The sequence below is a fragment of the Taeniopygia guttata genome, chromosome 4 (assembly GCF_048771995.1).
Source record: "Taeniopygia guttata chromosome 4, bTaeGut7.mat, whole genome shotgun sequence".
Classification (NCBI taxonomy): domain Eukaryota; kingdom Metazoa; phylum Chordata; class Aves; order Passeriformes; family Estrildidae; genus Taeniopygia; species Taeniopygia guttata.
The window spans coordinates 42,930,155-42,952,313 of record NC_133028.1 but is presented as its reverse complement, the minus strand read 5'-3'; the positions used below and the strand labels follow the sequence as shown (position 1 = coordinate 42,952,313).

Genomic DNA, 22,159 nt, shown 5'->3' with positions numbered 1-22,159 from the left:
AAGCAACCAACTTCCAAAAAGAGCAGCTATAGCTCTGACCAGCCACATTTCAGAGATATCTCAGACACATTACTGAATAAAGTCTTACTGCTGATGCATGCTTGCCAGCAATGTGCAGGATGTGAAAGCAGAGAGAGCTAATGAAAAAAATTAATACACAGATTTAAAGTGCAAGGATCATGCTCCAATGCTCAACACTTCACATGTCCTGCATACCACAAAAATCTCTTTACAGAACCATCTATTGTTTATAGGGCTAAGAAAATGCTGAAAACAGCCCCCCCATCCTCAAATCCTGGTCTCTCAGTAGACTACAGATCAGTTCTTACACAAGTGTTCCTACTGTACCTGTATTTCTGATATATAGACTAGCCTCCTTCCTTTGGCAGCTTGCAGTTAAGGATTACACGGACATAATTATTAACAAGAAACAGACTAAAGGAAAGCATCAATATTTGGGATAATGATTTCAAGCCTAATAGGGTTAGGAAGTACAAATGTACTTCACTTGAATTTGTATTACTCTGTGTAGAGATGAAGCACCAGCAGTGCAGCCTGCTATTTATTATTTATGAATCCTTCCTCTCCTCAAGTCAGCTTCCTTAATGTACTATTGATCCCCTGGTGCATGCAGATAGAGCCAGTGACTGACAGCCACAGCTTTATAGAAGAAGTATCTGCAACATAAATTAATATTTTTAAGAATATCAAAGTAATTTTAGTGGGGGGAGGGTGTGTTTTAATCTATGGACAGCAGAATTGAAGTCCTACTCATAGTGACATAGTTAATGGAAGAACAAAAACATCAAACTCATCCTCTAGTGCCACTTAAAACATGAAGACAGATTTGCTTAAATTTTACATTGGTGTTACCACTTTATTTTTTTAATTTGTTTTTTCTTGTGCCTGATTAACAAAACATTCAACAGAACTTTATTCCCTGTGTTTCACCTGAAATGAAAATTGCTTTCTATTAATTTTTTTATTACATCCCTGTCTCTAACCAAAGTAATAAATGTATCATGTTCTCTATAATATGCATAATATCAGAACTGTGGTTACCTTTCAGAATACCAGCAATTTTCATCATTATCTTAGCTCTCACGACTTGCACAAACTTGGTCAAGTCCAAACTTCAAAACAGAGAAGGACTGCTTATGATTTTAAAGAAACATTTATCATGCTAAAGTATCTTTCATGCAATATTCTTCATCACAAGCCACAGAGTGTTTCTCTTTAAAAAAAAAAAGCAAAGGAGCCATGATTTTATGCTAAGCTAAGGCCATGCTCTCCTGTATGTAAAATCTCAACAGGCAAGCAGCCAGACACACTCTTAAGTGCTGATGAAATATGACTTGGACAGAGTGGAAAAAGCAGTACACTATGAAAAGTGTAAGTACCAACTAAAAAAAAAGTGCAGAATAGACATACATATAGAAACAATACACAAATTATGAAATATAGTTAGTGAACAAATAATCAAACAAATACAGCTTTGAACTGCTGGAAAGTAGCCTGTGATTAGTAACAATTAGGATAAAATCACTATATTATATACAAGACATTGTAAAGTTTAAATATCTAAACTTATTGCAAAGTTCTCAACACACAACACACCTGATACATACTAAGATGCTCAAACTGAAAAAACAGGTTTATTTGTTACATATTTAGGCAGAAGCAAGAGAATGCAAGAGAAGCTAAAACTTCAATGGGCTTAGTAGGATGGAAGATACTTTCCACAACAGCCAAAAGAGTTTTAAGGCAACTCTCCAAAAGATAGCTGGAAGCACCAGAGACCCTGGAGCTTGCCATGCAACATGGCCAGCTCTCCTGATCCGTCTGCTTAAAGTTCCATTGCCTTGGAAAATAAATCCAACATGTACAGCAATCCCCTTTTCAATACTGGGCCAAGGAAAGGGTTGGCTTTATGCATCCTTCAAATGAATGGATCTTCTCAAAGTAATGCTCAAATTGTTTCTTAATTTTTTTTTAAAGCCGCTTTCAATACATACCTAGCTTTTAATACAGTCAGAATATATTTGTTTGTGCATAGCAAAAAATTACCACAAGATCAGAATGTAGGCTTCTTGAAAGGGAGATGACAGCAATCTGAATGAAGTTGTACAAATCTAATGAAGATAACAGAAGAACTTGTAGCTCTATGAACTCAACCTAAGCTATATTTTACTTCATAATCGAAAAGCTGCATTATTGGTACATATAAAATAACTAAGACTCCTTTCATACACCAATACAATAGGTATATAGGTAAAAGATAAAATACCTAAAATCTAAGGTTTGCTCCTGGTAATAAAAACTTTGAAATCCTACATTGGGAGAAGCAGAAAATTGCTTTAAAAATTACATTATCTGCTGAGCTCTCAATATTGCAACTTAAAGATCTGAAAATGGTCTTGGGGTATTTGAGTTCTCATGTCAGAGATAATAAAACAAATTTAAAAACCACCACCACAATAGACAAGTACACTGCCCATGCTGCAGACAGATTTCAAAGCAGTTACAGGGTCCAAGTCCACCCAAGACATAACAAGACAGAAGTGGTGATTTTCAGCTTCATCAGCTTTTCTCAAGGCCCCTTCCTTCTTTTTGGGGAGAGATGAAAGGGTAATCAAACTCAGGCTCATTCTTTCCCATCTTGCACAAGAGGAATTAAAAAAAAAAAAAAAAAAAAAAAAAGACAGCTCTTTGTTCCAAACCTGCAATTTGTAAAAGCTTATGCTGGACAAACAGTGGCTACACCTCCTAAGGCCCCCATCTCGCACCTGAACTCCTTTGTTGACAACAAGTTTTCTAACAGTCTTTCTAACTCCATGTGTTCAGTTGCATTTATTGCGGGCAAGCAAGGAAATGAGTAAGAGAAAAACCCAAAACCAAACCCACAACATCACCAACATTTTTTTGATGACTGTGACTAATTCCTCTGACCCCTGGTCTTGCCTCTCTTGCTAACTTCCCTAACTTGGCTTTCCAGATGAATTATATTTACCTTTTCATCTGGTCTGACTATCTGAGTAAAAAAATCACAGCCCTTTAACAATTCCCAGCACCTGCTAAAACATGAGAAAGTCCTTTCTACCATCTTCCAGCTACGTGAGACAATAAAAGGTTTAGCTCACACAGTGAGTTCAGTCTAATGAGGGCAATCAGTGTGGGGCTTGTGAGGCTGTCTCCTGGGAGAGGAGGAGATGATCCAGTGGCAGATTTCTGAATGCCTTTTCTAGTGGGCTTAAGAACAACAGAATTCATCATTTGGCTTGGGAGCTAAAATCACTTAGCTTGAGTGGTGCTGTCGATAGACATGTGGTTCCTGGCATTGGATAGGAAGCCTACACTTGAGTCATGAATACAGGCAGCAGCAACCCTTCACACCCAATTATGTATGGAGTTCTAACAGCTAAATACAGGGACATCTGCACAGGGCTGTTCCTCTCCTCCAGGAATGGACTTGCAGCTTTACTGAGTAGTCTCTACTTTCGTTCTCTTCTTGCCACTTCCATAAAATCTATATGTAAAAGACAGTTTTCTACACAGCACTGAAAAAAGCTGGAGATTATAAACTATTTGAATGCAAAAACTCAGCAATGCTTCAAGTAAAGAATAAATTCATACCACCATATACTACCTGCACATATTCAGTATACTGAAAATATTAGATCATAAGTATTAAAAGTCATTGAACATATCCCCATGTGCCTATTTTTAACTGATGGTGATTTTCCTCCTTTAGAGTTTTGGGAAAGAATTTGGGATAAGCATTTATCTGATTTCCAGATTACAACCAAGTGTTGAAATAGTGACTTTTCCTCAGAGGTAACCCTCAGGGCAAGCACTGAATGTTTCTTTCCTTCAGAGCTCTTGTTTCAGGCTAGCTGCTTATTTAAGAAGGAAACACTATCAATTTATGTTTGGTACTTCTTTTTTAAGGTGTCTTACTTATGAGAGTTACCCTTTTTCAAGCAACAGCAGTGAAACAAAATCCCACAATACTGTAAAAGAAAACTGACATCTTATGGAAAGAGGGATGCTGCTACAACACCTTAGCCTGCAATAAATATCAAGAGGAAACAATTAGCTTGGCATCTGACTGCAAATTTCAGAGCCACCCACTTCCATTACTACTGATGGAAACAAGTATGAGGACAACCAGCTCCTCAATGCAGACACACTGTCACATCTGTCAGGACAGTAAGTTTTCCTCAAACAGCACAGAATAACAATCAGGCAACTCCTGCTACACCCTTAGAAGAGAATGCTGCTGGCCTGGTGAGGCTGAAAGATGAATCTTAAATGGTGGTTTTCAAACCCTTCATGTAGCATTGCCAGAAGTAACATTGCCCAGCCCTTGCATCTGACATTTGCCCTTGCTTCCCTGGGGCAAATGGGGAGGGATGAGAAGTAACAGGGACCTAATCTTATGTGTCACAAAAGGCTGATGTGTACAGAATATCAGCAGACTGACTCCACTGCCTCTTCACAGGTGGGTCATGCTAAGTGACAAGGAAGATGTGATCACACTCCTTTCCCTGTTACTAGAAAAAAATACCACATCATCCAGCAAGCTGTATTTCTAGGAAGAACAGGCAAAACAAACACAAGAACCAATCTGTGGCAAAACAGTCAACCATTTGATGCAGAAATTATCATGTCAAATCACACAATAAAGCAAGACCTGCAATTCTTTTTGTTCACTGTAATTTCAAGCAATATTCAGAATGAACAGATTCTTCTAAAAATGCAACTTACTCTCATTCATAATCTAGGTCTTCATAGAGCTGCAGATAGAGGCTAGCTTTATGAAACTCAGTTTTTCAGCAACATTTTTTGAAAATGACAAAACAAGCAAAAAATAACACACCAAAACCAAGAGAGATGGAAATGATCCATGACAGGGTGTGAAATATAGAAGACCTTCCATTTTGATTAACCAGTAGGAATATTTCAAATAGGAAACCTTACAAGTCAATTTCAAAGTTCAAGAGAGAAGGACAGGAGGCTTACAAAGATCAGCATTTCCACTATATCTCACGTTAAATCAAGAAACACAACAATGAAGCTATTCTAATCCTCTATCCTCTTCAGGCTGCATGAAACTAGTGGATTGGCCTTTATTGTGCTTGAGACATAAAAAACTCAGAGAAGACTGGCTACTTCAAATAAAAGCTAAGAACATTAACATAACCATTATCAAATAACAAATATTTTTTCCCCATTTCTCAACTCTAGTCCCATCTGCAGGCTTACAACTAAGGCAAAATATTTACTATAAATGTTGCCTTTTGCAATACTCTGAAGTGGCTATTCACTGCCAAGTGCATTTTCATTAACCCTTTGGAAGTCATGGTCCAAATCTTTCTGCACAGCTTTACCCATAGCTACATTTAATACAGTCTGTATGAGTGAATCACATGGGAAAATGCTAGCTTAACACCAGTAGGTTAAGCTACTGGTTTAAGGTTTTAAAAACTATTTTTACTTTAGATTCAAGTTCATCACAACTCAATTATGTTCTATGCCCTTGTCAGCTTTCTCAATAGCAGAAGGGGGCCGCACGTAACAGCAGAAAACATTAACAGATGTTGATGCAAGAGGGAAAAAAACACTTTGCCTGTTCACTTTTTTCATATGAGATCATCAGTCTGGTAATCCTAGAAAGGGAACTGTGTCTTCCAGCTAAAAAGAAAGTTAAGGTAATTCAAAGCTATCAGGCAGAGAAAGTGGGCATTTTGCAAACTGTACTTCCTCGAGAATACTCCACATTTTAACAAAATGAACTAAATCAACTTCATGTCTAAGAATGAAATAGATAAAAATACAAAGTACAATCAAATCAAGATAAACAGAAATTACACTCTTTCATCAGCCTCCTCCTAACAAACAAATCTGCATATATTTAGATGCAGTGCAGAATCTTTTCACAAAAATACACAGAATACCTATCCTGAGGTTGAGTAGCAAGGAACAACCTACAAGGACATTCGGTATTTATGACTGTTACATACTGAACATCTTAATATACCTTCTATTGCTTTCATCTATGCCAAAAGCAGGGAGTGATTCAAAAAGGTCCGAGGAAAGAGTTTCTCTTTCCTAAACTATCAAATATATGTATTGATTTATTCGCAGGACCCAAGAAAAAGGACAATTAGCTTCTCCCTACCTCTGTGTCATACCATCTATTTTCTACACAGAAAAATCAAGGTATTATCATGCATGAGCTTAACCTAGACAACACAAACTACAACAGCAGGACAGATGCTTCAGTACAAGCCTTAAGTGTGTGCCAGAACACAAAAGTGAAGAGATCTCCATCCCTAATGACAGGAGCTAAACACACACCAGCACAGGGGCATTAACTTCCACTACAGTCACATCTTGAATTTTACTAAATTAGAGCAGCCCAGAGTCAGAGCTCATGGCAGGGACATCCTCCTGAGGCTGCTGCAGGCTGACAGGCAGTGGCAGCAAAATCACTTACACTAGCTTCAAAAACATACTTCATTCCCCTCTCAAGTGTTTCCATCCCCATGTCACCCTTGGCCTTGTGCTGGCACAAGAATCTCTGTAGATTGCACAAGCATTTTAAATGCTATTGAGATAATTAATTTTATCCTGCAACAGTTCTGAAATCTAGATCACTGCACAGATGCTCCAAAACTTCTAGAAGTCAAAAGTCAGAAGTTGATCAGCAGAATTTATTTCACAATCACTGCCTACTTTAAAGTGCTTAAAAACTGTAGCCTAACACCAGTTTTAACTTTAGAAGCTTTGTTGCTATGCCAGGTCACAGAGTCATTGATTCCTTGTTTCAAACTCTTCTCCCTTCCACACAGAGGTATGATTGTTCACTTAGTCAGACAGAGAAAATCTGGATTTGGATAAAAGACACTGGGAAAAACAAAACAAACAAACAAACAAACAACAAAAAAACACACAAAAAAACCAAAAAAAAAAAAAAAACAAAAACAAAGAAGGCCACAATTCATAAGATGGCCACTCTAGATCAGTACGCTATGTTGCACATGACTTCATCACACATTACAGGGCACGGAGGGTAGAATACAGCCAGCAGAGGAGGTTGGGGATATTGCTGTTTGAGACAGCAGGTTTACCACAGGAAATCAAACAACCAAATCCATGGATGTCATATACTACATTGATGAAATCACTTGTTGCTGTGTTCCTTACTTTCTTGTCAATAAAACTGGACTAATGCTTATTATGTTTAGGGCACTTGGGTAAAGTAAGGAACTTAAAGACTAAGTTATTTACTTACTATATTATTAAGAGCAGATGGGAAAGGAAGGATAAAATTCTTCTTGAATGCAGGACAAGAAAAAGACAACTAACACTAGCTGTAGCTTTTCTTCCTTTTCCTGTAACCAAAGTATAGGAGAAATAGTTGTTAAGGGGTTTGAAATGCTGCAGACAGCTTGTCAGGGAGAAGGAAACTCAAAAACTGTGAAGCCACAGCAATAAACATTCCAAACCCTGCTCAGAGGAAGTTTGAACTGGATGTGATCTGATGTGGTACTTAAAGCACTCCAGGCATTTAATTGTCCACAGTTGCCATTGCATTAGAACAGCAACTGGACCCACCATCACGGGAAGAAGAGAACTGAGAATAAGCACCCTTGCAAAATTCACATCTGATTATATGCCATTTAACAGTTTGTATTCTTATAATTAAGCCAAAGTATTAAATTACTCTACAGTTCTGGAAATCTTTGGTCCCAGAATATCCAATTTACAAGTCGCCTTTAGAATATGTTACCAATCGGTTTTCAAACTTCAGGAACTACTTTCTCCATAATGCAAGATCAAGACACAGTGATGGGATATACTTCGTACAGTGCATCCCAGGCAACCCATTCCCAGTTCAGTTTCTTAAAGGTGATACTGAAGAACATAAAACCTACAGGATAGCATTGGATCTTGTGACCAGCTGAAGTTTTATTGCTTGGTTTATTCTTCATTGTTTGGGACTCGCTTTTTACGTCTTTTAGTTAGTTGGCAGTGGGTGAGAAGGTGACAATGACACTAAGACCTTTCAGGACATAAAAAGAATCAATTGTCATTAATTTGTGCAGTCTCCATTCAAACCAAACCTCATTCCATTTCATTTGTTGTAGCACTGTAACTAGAGTGCTAAAGGACACAGTCAAGGTGAAGTCACAGTTTGCTCATGCTTTTTTTTTTTTTTTGTCTGCCATAACTTAACTAAATCAACTTCAAGGAAACTTAAATGCTTTATTTAATTAATCAATGTAAGCAATTGACCATTTTCCATTTATACCAAAGAATTCATACACTAGAAAATTCCACTCCCTCCCTCCCTTTTTGTTAGCTAGTCTAATAAGGGATATTACTCTTCTTTCCTCTCCTGCCCCTCACTGCACAACAAGCCTGGTTTTACTCTCACTCTTCTGTCCCATCACAGCTGCAATGCTGTTACAATTTGCTGCATTCACTCCTCAGGATAGCTATTACACCCTGTGTCTCATGCATTCCACAAGAGAGAAATTTCAAGTAATCCCAAAACTCTCAGGCATTAAGTTTTCAAACTGGCATGAGAAAAATTAGTTACAATGTGGACACAAATACTACATTTCTCAGTGACTAAAAAGAAATCAACAAGACACCAGGAAATGTTCTCTCACGTTTTCTTGGAGTTTTTAACTGATGTGTCTTGGAGCTTTCCAATTGACGTATCTTCAGTATTTCAGTTTTACAAAAATATTAAACTATGTTTCACTAGCTAGGAATGACTTTGTCAAGACACACAAATGCTATTATCTGCTGATGTTGTTTCACATGGACACCAGCAATACAACCAGGAGCACGTGAGAAGTATGAAGGATTATAGAGCCCTGAGAGTGACAGGAACTCTGGAGCACAGGTAGATTTTTATAATCAATCCTCCCAGTCAAATGGATTTGAAAGAGCCAGTTGAATCTGGAAAATCACAAAATAGCTCCTGGACTGGTACCACCACCAGGGGCTCAGCTACCTGGACCGTGGGACTTGCTTTGAGAACCTTGTTCTACCAAGGGCTGATGTAGTCCATCTGCCAGAGAAGGGGAAGCGTGTCTTCAGTCATAGCCTCACCAAGCCAGGGAAGAGGGCTTTAAACCAACAGTGTTGGGGGTGAGGAACTTCAATTTATCCCACTCATACCTGTTTGATGTCAATGCCAACAAAAGGAAGTCCAGAGCCTGAAGAGGGATCACAAGTCAGTCAGAGAGCACCTGAAGGGCACCACAAGGCAATTCCAGCCACTTCAGCCATTAAGTTGGCTTCATGGTGGGCCCAACTGAAATGCCTCCAGTCAAACGCAGGCAGCATAGGGAATAAACAAAAAGAGGTCACTGTTATCTTACTGGCACCATGCAGATGTGGTGGGATAGCTCTCATGACTGGAGCGCTGGAATGGAAGGATACAGGCTCTTAAGGAAGGACAGGTGGATTAGACAAGGAGGGGTGCTGCCCTCTGTGGTAGTGGCCAGGTGAAGTGCATGAACTTCTGACTGTGGATGGATGAGGAGTTGATCAAGATGCGGGACAGGATTAAAGGGAGGGCAGGGACAGGTGCAAAGCACAACATCCTTGTCTCAAAACTGGAGAAACATCGATTTGACAGGTGGACTGCTCAGTGAGTAAGGAATTGTCTGGATGGTCACACTCAAAAAGTTGTGGTCAACAGCTCAACGTCTAAGTGTATAGCAGTGATAAGTGGGGTACGTCAGGGGCTGGAACTGGGACCAGCGCTGTTTGACAGCTTTGTTGGTGATCTGGACAGTGGTACGGAATGCTCCCTCACCAAGTTCACTGACAACACCAACCTGTGTGGTGTGATCAACACTTTGCCACTCCAGAGGGATCTGGGCAGGCTTGAGAGGTGGGGCTATCTGAACCTCATGTTCAACAACACCAAGTGCAAGGTCCTGTACCAGGGCAAAGACAACCCCAAGCACCAATACAGGCTGGGCAGAGAATGGGTTGACAGCAGCCCTGAGAAGAAAGACTTGGGGGTGTTGGTTGAGGAGAAGCTCAACATGACTCACCAATGTGCACTTGGCAACCCAGAAAACTGTATTCTAAGGCTGCATCAGAAGCAGCATGGGCTGCAGGGCAAGGGTGGGGATTCTGCAGAATTGTGGACCTATTAGAACAGGGTCACCAGAGATCCAGAAAGATGATCAGAGGGACGAAGCACCTCTCCTCTCAGGACAGGCTGAGAGAGCTGAGGTTGTTCAGCCTGGAAGAAAGAAGGGCTCTGAGGAGGCCTTATTGCATCCTTCCAGCACCCAAAGGGGGCCTACAAGAAAGCTGGACAGGGATTTTTTATGAGGGCATGTAGAGATAAGACAAGGAACATTGGTTCTAAACTGAAAAAGAATACATTAAGATTAGATATTAGGAAAAACTCTTTACTGTAAGTGTTGTGAGGTAATGGCACAGGTTGCTTAGAGAACCTGCAGATGCCCCATCCCTGGAAGTGGTGAAGGTGAGGCTGGATGAGGCTTTGAGCAATTTGGTCTACTGGAAGGTTTCCTGCCTATGTAAGGGAAGTCAGAACTGGATAATTATAAGGCCTTTTCCAACACAAACCATTCCAGGATTCTGTAATGAAAGACACTGAATATTAGCCTCCCTAGCTAAGTAGCAGAATCTTTGGAGCATGTCAGATAAGCTGAAGTTTTTTAGGCACTTGCCATGGAATCTGAAAGGTATATTTTTTCAGCTTCCCACTGAGTTTATATTCCTAGCCACTAGTTTTTCTAGTCAAATTTTTAATGCAAAGTTTGCAATTTTTGTGCAATGTAAATCAGTCACATATTGAACCCATTAGCCAAAATACTGGGGCACTGAGGAGCAGAAAACTTTGTATAATCACCTCTAGGTATAAACGATGCCCATAACTATGTCAAACTATCTTCCTCACAGTTTTAAGCTGGAAGTTTTTATTTTTATTTTAGCATTTCCTATGTTTCAAAAGTTCACATAAATTTAAGGAAACATTTCCCTTAAATCTTTCCCATAAGAATCATTTTCTATTGAAGTTTATGTTCAGCTAAATATTTCATCATCTTACAGTAGCAGGCAAATCAGCATATACTTCACAACTTCAGTTAGAGACAACTCCAAGTATGTTATTATATGTTCATATATTTTGTGCAACTGAAACTGTATTATAAAAATGGCTTTCTGACCCAAACTAAATTGGTGCTTGGTTACCTTGAAAATGCCTGGCTGTAAATTGCAGCAGCTGAGAAACTGCTTCATAAGCAGCTCAGTCCACAACAGAGACAGAGGTGTTCTATTGTATCATTAGCTCCCTCACTCAATTAAGACCATTCCAGCAGGCAGTCTCAGGATGAGCCTAGTCCTTGAGCTATCCTGGAAAAGTTCTTCTTTTGCCACCCCTGCAAGCAGACGGCAGTGGCCACCATCAAAACAGCCAGGCTGTTTTGTGTCAGGGCAACACAGATGTTCTTCAGCTTTATCTCACTGGAGGCACGTCACTCTCCCAAAGGCCATTTAAGGAATAAGACTACAAGACTACAAGCAGCAGCACTTTCTTCACAAGCATTAAAAACAAAGAGCTGGCTATCATTTTAAATCACTAGCTGCAGTGTTCTCTTGCAAAAAGACTTTGACAGCTGAAGAATATTTTGCATGATGTTCAGCTCTAGAACAAAGTGGAGTAATATGCATGAAGAAGCCCCCTGGAAATGTACTTATGGAAATGTGCATTCCCAAAGAAAAAAGGAAAAAAGTACATGAAGTTACTAATTTGTATTGTTTGAAGTGGTAAAGAACAGAATTCTAAATTCAATTTGTAACTGGTATCTAATTAATTTGTTAAAAAATACTCAGATCCTTCTGTGCATAATAGTTTAGTGAAAGTTTCATTTAACTATTCAAAATGCAGCTAGCTTCAAAAGAGGGTGAAAAAAAAAAACAAAAAAAACCCCCAAGAAATAAAAAACCCAACCACAACACTAATTCATCAGCACTTACTACAACTACTTAATCATCAACAAAAAAACCTGACTGTCCCAGAAGATTCTATTAAAAAAAAAAAAAAACCAAAAACAAAAAACATTACTTTTTCACTAAGAATACTGAGTGAAGAAAAAATTACTTAGTATTAAGTTACTAAGTTTATAGAAGAAAGCTACTTGTCAAGTTAAACCAGAGACAACTGGCAACTTGCCGGGCAACTTCACCTTTGCACCTTTTTAATTAAACATGTCAAATCATCAAAAATTGATTTTTATGAAAACTTTTTTAGAAATTATTAAGGCATTGTTTTAAGTTACCTTCCTTTTACTGCAAAGTATTACTGCTGACAAAGTTAACAATGAACACAATTCACAAACCAAATAACATAAGCACACCAAAGGTCCAAACAAGGGTCAGTCTTGATGGACAGATGAAAGCATGGAGGGTGCCAGAAGGGGACGGTATTCCCAAAGTGAGTGTGACCCTTGGTCAAACCCATCAAGAGCAGCACCCTTTAAAAGGCTCATTCATTATCTTCCAAGGGCTAATGACTCCAGTGTCTTCCAGGAAGGCAGCTAAGAGCTTTGCCAGTCTAGTCATTGCTGGCTGGCAGTTGAAGGAGAGGATGGGAGGTCTGTGCTCCCTTCCACAGCTTAGATCTCCTGTGGGATCAATATTCAAAGTTTTGAGTTCAACCTGCTTCATATTAGGTAGCATAGATCAAATAAGAGCTTGCATAGATTCTAAAATATGAAAGACTAGTTTTAACATTGGAGAGAACAAAGAGCATTTACCCATAATTGTACCCTACTCTACCCTTGGCTCCACTGAAGACAAACTTCTCTCCAGATATCAAAAATGCCAAGTAAGTTTCCTTCTGAAAGCTACAACTCCTGTGAAGACAAGCATCTTCCTACACTAATTTCTACCAGACAGAGCTGCTTATACTGTACTAGTGATCAAATTTATAAGGTTCTAGGTCCAATGTATTAATTTTCATGTCATTAAACAAATACACTAGAAATATTTTCAGGTACCTTCATGTGTTATGGACCTTTTACTGTGATATAAAAGTAACAAAGATATTTTTACTCTGCATGACTGACAATCTACCCTGCAAAGAGCCTCTCTGGCAGACTCTTCTCGGAGACAGACAGTGATAGCACAAAGGCTACAAATGCAAGTTCCAAGAACAGAAATTCTTACTATGTGTTCTGAAAAGAAGTCTTACATCACAGCCAAATATTGAAGCAGGCTTTCTAGAGAAGCTGTGGAATACCTGGCCTTGGAAATAATAAAAACTTATCCTGGATAGCAACACTGAGCAACTTAATCTAAGCTGGTCCTGTTTTGAGAGTGGATCTGGACTACCTGACCTCCGAAGTTCCTTCTAATCTAAATTGTCTTATGGCACCATGAAAAAAAATCACCTTATGACTACATAAAACTGAAAGGACGGGGGGGTGAGGTGGTGGTGTGTCAACTGTACCACATTGTAGAGCTATACATTAACATATATATACCACAATACAAAAAGATGTTTTAATTTGCCTGTAAAAAGAAAAGGGTTGCAGAAATCCTTAGTAAATTTTTTTAGACAGTCTACTGTCTCCCCAGCGTTCTTCGGTTCAAGCTCCTAATAATCAAAGTTGAGCCTTTCCAATGACAATAGTCAATACCATCTAATTAGCAAAAATTTCAATCTCAACTTTCAACTTTCTTATAAAAAATATCACCACTTGCTTTTACAACAGAAGATTGACAGACCTTTTAAAAATCTTACCACATGAACTGTATTCTAATGATTTACAGTTGATTGCCAGAAGAGGGAAAAGCCATAAGAATTCATAAAAAGTATAAGCAATATTTTTTGGATGCAATGGAAGTGAAGACACAGAGATGAGGCCACTACGAACACACCCAGAGCCAGAAGGCTTTTCCTTCTGCAGCTGTGCAAGCAAACTGAAGCACATCCCAGCACTCCACCCAAAGCAGAGAGATAGGGAAACACAGGGTATTTCTGATATATTTGTTTGGCATTCACTTACACTGATAGGTGTCAATAGCAGTTGATTTGCTGCTCTTTGACTCTCTCTTATATTAGTCCTTCATCACTGAAGCTCTGGTCCCTACTGCTGACTAGAGAGCCAGATATTCAACCTCCTCAGAAAAAGAAAAAAGATTAGACTAATTTAGATTTTAGGGATTCTCAAGAGGTCTCTAATCCAACCTCCTACTTAAATGATAGTTGAATACTGAATTCAGATCAAGTTGCATAGGATTTTGGCCAGCGAAGGCTTGAAAACCTCCAAGGACCTGGTGGAAAGTCTGCACTTTGCAGTGCTAGTCTATTGATGCATATAAAAGTTTACCAATTAAGGATGTAAGAGAAAGGGAATACTTTAAGAAGAACTGAAACAGAATTCAATAAATGTAAATGCATGTGCAATTAGAAATGGAAAGGAGTCTAGTGAGTAACTGATTTTCAAAAATCCTGTCCAGTTTTCAACAATAAAGTGATATATATTCACATTGTGTGAACAAATAGGTTTTATATATACAAAAACAGCAGAGAAAATATTTCAATATGGACAGGCACAGAGCCAAACACAGTTTGTGCCAAGAGTCATGCTATCTCCTGCACTGCCTCCTGGAAGCATTGCCCAAACACTTTTAAAATGGCTTGTGTACAAGAATATAATTCAGCATACAGCAATAGTCTGAGACTGATACAGCAAGAGCAAAACTGCAATTGTAAAGGCCTGTTAAAAGGACACTGCAGCAATCATGATGCCAGATGATAAGAGTTTAACTATGTGCACAGAATATGAATCTCATATTTTCTGCAGGAAAAATGAAGGTGAGTTCATGTATAAAACAACAGCAGCAGTTGTCTCCGCTTTGTGGAGACACACAGTTTCTAAAACCTCTATTGAGGCAGCATAAGCCATGCTGCACAGGGCACCACACCTATGTTTCTGGCAGTGTTTCTGTCCAGCAGGCTGCTATAAATACTCAGCCCGTTCCTTTTTACAGATCCTACCAGTTAGACACAAAAAGACCCTTCCCACCTCTGCAAAAATGCTCTGGGGTGGTGTTTCTCAGGACTGCCGCAGCAGCGAGCAGAAACAGAGCAGGACCTGCCACTGGGAGGAGCTGTAGCCATACACAGGGATATTAAAATCCCCATACACGATTTTAAATCCCTGCCCTCCACTCTGGACTGAGAACCTGCCAGGAGTTACCATTCCTGCAAACCAGGTTCTGCCAGCAAGCCAGAGGCTGCCTGCTGCAATACACCAAACCGACTGAACACACAGAAGTAATTCTGTGTTCTATGAAACGGAGGTCTGACTTATGCACATTAAAATAGTCCATCATTTGTGATCTTCTCTAGGTTAGTTCAGTTTTGTCTGAAGCTACATTCTCTGAACAAGTGTAAAAACAAGTAACCCAAGCATAAAAAGGTACTGAATCCACAAGTGTGAATATCAGTTTCTCCATAATGCTACTTTCAACAATAGATGAAGTATTGCAAACCAAAAAAAAAAAAAAAAATAATAAAATAAAAAAATAAATAAATCCCATCCGTGTTTCTCCCTTCGACCACACCTTCACCAATCAGCCAACAGACACACTTCAGCATTCTACACATTATCTATGAATATAGAGAACAACAATGGCCAGACCCTTGGAATGGCAGCTTACAAAAAATGACTGAAAAAATTGAGTTTAGTTAGAAACAGTGCTTCCTTTTTTTTTTTTTTTCCACTCTTTTCACAGCACACCCTGAGGACACAGACACCTGCCCCCTGCTGCATTCACCTCCTCAGCCTTGGTAGCAGGAGTGCTCCCAAACCCTGCAGTATGGATAAAGACAGGCCTCAGCCATGCATGGCCCTCCTGGCATCCTGGTCCCTCTTTGGAAAGGTGCAAGTTACCTCAGAGCATTGTATCACCCAGCAGAGCATTAACTGCCACTGGTATGACTTTGGATGCAGCTGTCTCACCACTGAATGCTCACATCCATCACCAGTGGCAATGCTACAGAGCCACTCTGGCTTTGATGACAAGCATGAGGAAAGGAAAACACCACTCTTTCAAAAGCAAAAAGCATGTGTGTATGGAGGAAAAAAACTAATTACTATTTATCCCGTCTACAACAAATAGAGAGCTAAAAATGCAACAGAGTTTAAAGAAAGGTGACACTGAGAAAAAGGGGGCAAAAAGGTAGGGCAAGTCTATAGATAGATCACAAAGTGACAGAAGAAATTTGCTGTGAAAAACATGGACTTTCCTTCACTGGCAGCTTAAAAAGAGATCAAAACATTCCTTTGGGTCACAACAGCCTCAAGCAGCACTATAGGCTCAGGTAAGAGAGTGGCTGAAGAGCTGCCCAGCAAAAAAGGACCTGGAGGTGCTGGTCAACAGCAGCTGAACATGAGGCAGCATGCACTCAGGTGGCCAAGGAAGCCAATGGCATCCTGGCCTGGATCAGCCATAGTGTGGCCAGCAGGACCAGGGCAGTGATTGTGCCCCTCTCTTCAGCACAGGTGAGGCCTCACCTTGAGTCCTGTGTTCAGTTTTGGGCCCCTCACTACAAGAAGGACATTGAGGGGATGGAGCAAATCCAGGGAAGGGCAACGGAGCCAGGGAAGAGCCTGGAACACAAGTCCTCTGAGAAGTGGCTGAGGGAGCTGGGGCTCTTTAACCAGGAGAAAAGGAGGCTCAGTAGGGAACTCATTGTTTTCTGCTACTACATCCTTCCAGGTACCTGTAAAGTGGGGGTCAAGTCTCTTCTGCCAAGTGACAAGCAATAGATGAAGAGAAATTGGCCTCAAGTTGCAACAGGGGAGGTTTAGATTGACTATTAGGATAAATGTCTTCCCTGAAAGGGTGGTCAGGTATTGGAATAAGCTATCTAGGGAAGTGGTGGAATTGCCATCTGTGGAAATGTTCAAAAGGTGCATGGATGTGACATTTGGGGACATGGTTTTGTGGTGAATAAGGCAGTGCTGGATTAATGGTTGGACTTGATCTTGGAGATCTTTTCCAACCTTAGTGATTCTACAGGTCTGAGAGATGCTGGTGTAGATTTTTGTCTTGAAGAAGTCCAAAGTCCCTTCTGCCCCTAATTTCGCTTAATAAGCACACATGATAACAGGAAGTTAATACAATTTCTAGTGACATTTTATCCAGGACAGACTGTCACATCCCAAACAGCATTTCACTAAATACGGGAGAGGCCTCAGCAGCATAGCTGGTAGTGCTCTCTAGTGGAGATAAAGGAGGAAATGCTGCAGACTTCATAGCCATTGTGGCTTCTGGAAACAGAAAATAAACTCATTTTAACTGTACTCTAATCACAACTCTCTGTAAACACAAATAATGCTATTCCAAGCTGAAGAGGCAAAACAGAGAGAGTCTCTTCAGAACATTGATTTCCTACATATCTTCAAAAGATAAAGGTGGCTTTTTCCCTCATCAGTTCAGCACATTGCATCTTAACAACTTACTTCACTATGGGCATATGACAGAAGAGAACATCATTATGCAAAATTTAAAGTGTGCTTTATTTTCCATACTCAAAAGTAATAGATACTACAGGTAACTACTGCAAAGCTTAAGGTAGATGGATGATAAACCAGAACATGGATGAAGTGGAGCCCCTCTAGTGTACTCCTCTATTAATAACATCACAGTTGACATAGAACATTTGGCAATAAAAAGTTTGCCTATCTGGAGTCAAGGAAGCTAAAAGTCTTGCTAAGAACTCTGACTAACACCTACATTTTTGAGTGCAACGCTTCGTGGACAAAACAAAAGAATATCCTTACCACAGTGCCACAGGCACAGAATCTCAGCTGCATATTTCTGAGGTCTTCTGTCTCCCATTTCATACACAACGCAAAATCTTCATGGTATGCCAAAATTATTTTCTCAACAGTAAAGTTAGACATCCAAAGAGCAAGTGAGCAAAATGCTTTAGGTTGCCTGTCAAGACGACCTTGGATTCAGAGATAAATCTTTGAGTTATTGGTCCTGTCTCTTCCTTTTCATAGCGAAAGAGGAAATGAGACTGATCTATAGCTCGTGTGATGAGTGAAATTTTGGATTGAAGCAGATGCTAACTGCTATCAGAGCTGGTAACAGAGAAGAGTAGGAATGTTGATACACTCTTTTCTGATTTTACATACAGCAATATGAATTCTAAATCCCAATTAGGTCCTCAGTTCTATCTGTGCAGCCTTTAAACTTTCAAATCAAAACTTAGAGGACATTTTCAGTGCGATCTGAATTTATTCTTCATGGTTTATACATGTTCGGTTCTACTAAACAAAACTCAACAAAAGTCAGTAACTGCTGGACAGGAGGAAATTATTTCAGCAATTTAGCAGAAACATGAAGAAACCAAATGGGTGCCATAGCACACATACAGAGCTACAGGGAGAAAAAAATTCAAGTTTACAAAGGTACAAAAATTCAATCTATAGTCACTGTGAAAGATTAAAAGTTATTTGTGCATTTTCATCTGTCTACACAGACAATCAAAGTGGTAATGCAACAAATTAAGCTTGTCCTGTTTGAAAGATGGAGATGATTTAACAGATATATGAATGCCTGTGTAGGCTTACAATGTGGATGCAGGTAGGATAGCTTTGGTGGAAACATTAAGCAACAAAACAGCCTACCCATTAATTCACCCTGAGGTGAATTAAGAGGCACCTCAGGCACCCCTGAGGTGCCTCTTTAATCTGAGGGACAAAGAAGAAGAAATTTTATACAACCTCACACCAAGAAATAAAATACATTACTAGGCCATTAATGGAGTATTTAATATTGATCTTTTGGTCCCAACAAAGGCTCATTCTCCCAGAATCTGCCTGAAACTCCCCCCGAGGATCTCTAGTTAATAAGGATTTTCATTTTTCTTTTAGTTTTTTATAAATATTGGAATACCCAACTTCTCAGGATGCAACAGTTCCCATGAGTAATTCGTGATAATCACAAATGGTTCCAACACAATGAATCAAGCTACTCACACAATAATTCTGTTTTGCAATTGGAAGAGAGAACAAACACAAACAGCAAGGCATTTTTTCTATCACGGTTTCAGAGACACAAGCTCACCTCTCCTGGCACAGATAATCAACATTATCTTCTCTCTGACTAAAGAGAAACTACTGCACAGGGAAATGTTTATTACTGACCTTGTACATCAGTCCTTTAATGGCTTACAAGCTATTAAATTAACATAAAGTTAGATAAACTTATCCTCAGTTATTGCTCTAAGGCAGTACTCTCCATGCCTCTTTTCAGACCAAGATTTACAAAGAAAACTCACAGAGCAACACAGATGTAGATATATGCAGAAAGGCTGCTAAATTTACAGCAGTGGGAAGCTGCAATGCCAAAAGAGGTAAGGTGCCAAGTGTTCTGCTGAAACAGCTGAAAAACATAGCAATCAGTCCCTGATACTAAAGAGGGTTTGCAATTTTATTTTCTGCTTGGTTTAGTTCTCATAAGATTAAAGAGCAGTGTGTGTCAAAGCAACTGCTAAAAGTCCCTAAGGTCTTTCAAATTCTTTGAACAATCTAATTTTAGGACCAGGTATGGAAAATTAGAGATTCTCTTTATTTACCTTGTACCAGCAGCCAGAATAAATTTTGCCAGAATGACTTTCGCTTTCTAGCAACTATATCACTGAAGTAGATAAATCAAGAAATTCCTCAGCATGGTATTGCATAAGAGTTTCTACCAAAGGCATCTAACATTTTTTCTATATTCATACAGAAGTATGAGATGAAAAAATTATGAGAGATACAAATAGAATAATCACTCTGGTCTACAGCAGCATACCCATTCTATTACACACCCAGAATCCAGTGGATTCCTTGGAAGAAGTTGGTCCATTCATATAAACACATGAAAAAACAAAAACCCAAACAAACAAAAATAAAACAAAAACCAACCAAAACAAACAAACAAAAACCCCAACAACAACAAAAACCCAAACAAAACCAGAAAAAATATATCTAATTTCTCACATATGTAAACTCAGCTGATCCAGGCCTTCATTATTTTAAGAATGAATTGCCACAAGATAGAGGACAGACAGGCAGCTATTGAGACAATCTTGAAACTACTCTCATTGAAAACATGTTTCAGGTTCTCAGTAACTTGCATACAGACACCCAGCACTTTGTATCATACTCTAGTAAATGGAGATATTCAGATTAACAGATAAATCCATGTCTGCATCCAGATTCATATGCAGTATTGTTAAGCCATCCTACAAGATCTTTCAGTTTTCTGGCCATTAAATAGTTTCATTATATTAGTATTTGAACAGGAAAATTTACATGTATCATCGTAACTGGTTAAAACTCAATTCTTCATAGTTCACGCCAACAATTAACAATAGTTCAAGATAAAATATTGTCAGTATAATACTAAACTCCAATTTCACCAAAAATAAGAAAAAAAAAAAAAAAAAAAAAAAAGCATTACTCTAAGTGTTGGCAAAGCCAGTAAGTCTAAACTAAAAAAAAAGCAGCTCTGAAGAAGACACCAGGCACCTTTTAAAATAAGAATTTTATCAACGAGTTTATCCATTTCGCCCAACCAAGACTTTATTATCATTTCTAGCTTAGTTATCAACTCAAGTTTGGCCCATGACATAACATTCTAACTACTAAGAAAGAATAATGGAAGCATTTATTAGAAAAGGAAGGGCTGCTTGCTTTATACATCCCATTTGTTTGCTAACAAAACATTCTGCCTAACTTTATAAAATAGCAGTCAGAATGAACAAACAGAAAATAATTAAAACTTAAATGGGATACATTACTCTCCCCCAGTAAGCAAAACTTCAACTGCAAAGCATAAAAAGGGTAAAAATTGAAACTGACTTTAAATTGACCAGTTTTAAAAAAAAAAAAGTTTTTGTTTGAAGAATTCTAGTCTTACAATCTGATTAATATTTCCTTCCTAAAATCTGGATGTATTTTACATCAATTCCCAAACTTGAAATAAAGGAAAAAAGCCAATCCTGTCAAATGGTATACTGCATGCTAGACCCTCCTGCTGCCTGCTGTTTAAATTATCATGTCAGTTTTCAAAGAGCTGCAAACTCTGAAGAAACAATACATAAAGCAGCTGAGGAGCACCAGAAGCATGTTCAGGTGCTCCAGACACCAGCGTCCACCAAGACCAGGCTCACGCATCTCTGCTTTTGCTCATGTTCAGGAACTGTAATTCTACCCACACAAAGCAGAAGATCCTGTTCCTTCATGCAGTGGTAACAGGAGCATCTGCAACATGGACTATTTTTAGAACTAGTCCGCTGGCAGCTCAGAGGAATGAGGAGCTGGAGAGCAGGGCACCGATCAGCACAGCGGCTGCTGCCTGTCACCCAGGGGATGTGCCGAGCTCCCCCTGCCCCTCACCACTACCTACAACATGGACTCAACTGAGAAAAACCTGCTAGAGCCATTTTTTCACATCTCCTCAACTTGCTTCGGTTTTTGCACATTTCCAGTCCTAGGCAGCCAAAACTTTGTGGGTTGCACTGTGGTGATGTCTGCAGGCTTCTATTTGCAGCCCACAGGCTCGAGTATTTTGTAGACAGCTCAAGGCTTTGGTTGCATCACATGATGGCAGGTGCCAAATCCAAAATTTAGCCCTCTAATTCATACACACACTCTTAATCCTGTTCATAACTTCAAAACTTTCTTCCAATTATTTTGACCCACAGGAAGATACGTGTATGTGAGCACCAAATGATTCCCAGATTTTTATATCTTGTAAGATCTCAAAATCATTATTCCTATCTAAACTGTACACTGTAAATTGGAATAAAGCACTAGTTCATTAAATGATAATTCTGGCACAAGAAATTTCCAAGCATTAAAAAATTAGAATGTCTTCTTGGCTGTTGTATGAAATTCATTTCAGACACAGGAATTGAGCAATATTTTAAAACAACACTTGAATGGGCCATCTTACAGATGGTAAGGTAAGGCACATCCCATATTCAAAAGAAGAGAGGAAAGTCCTAAATCTCCTCTCTGAAAAATCAAGCATTTTGGTAAGGTTTTTACAGAATACCATGAAACTTTAATGTGTA

At 39.1% G+C, this 22,159-nt stretch overlaps 1 protein-coding gene across 1 annotated transcript in view; it reads right to left on the bottom strand.

Moving 5' to 3' along the window:
• Positions 1-22,159, bottom strand: part of FBXW7 (F-box and WD repeat domain containing 7) — a 175,361-nt gene that overhangs the window by 132,154 nt on the left and 21,048 nt on the right. The window lies entirely within an intron of this gene.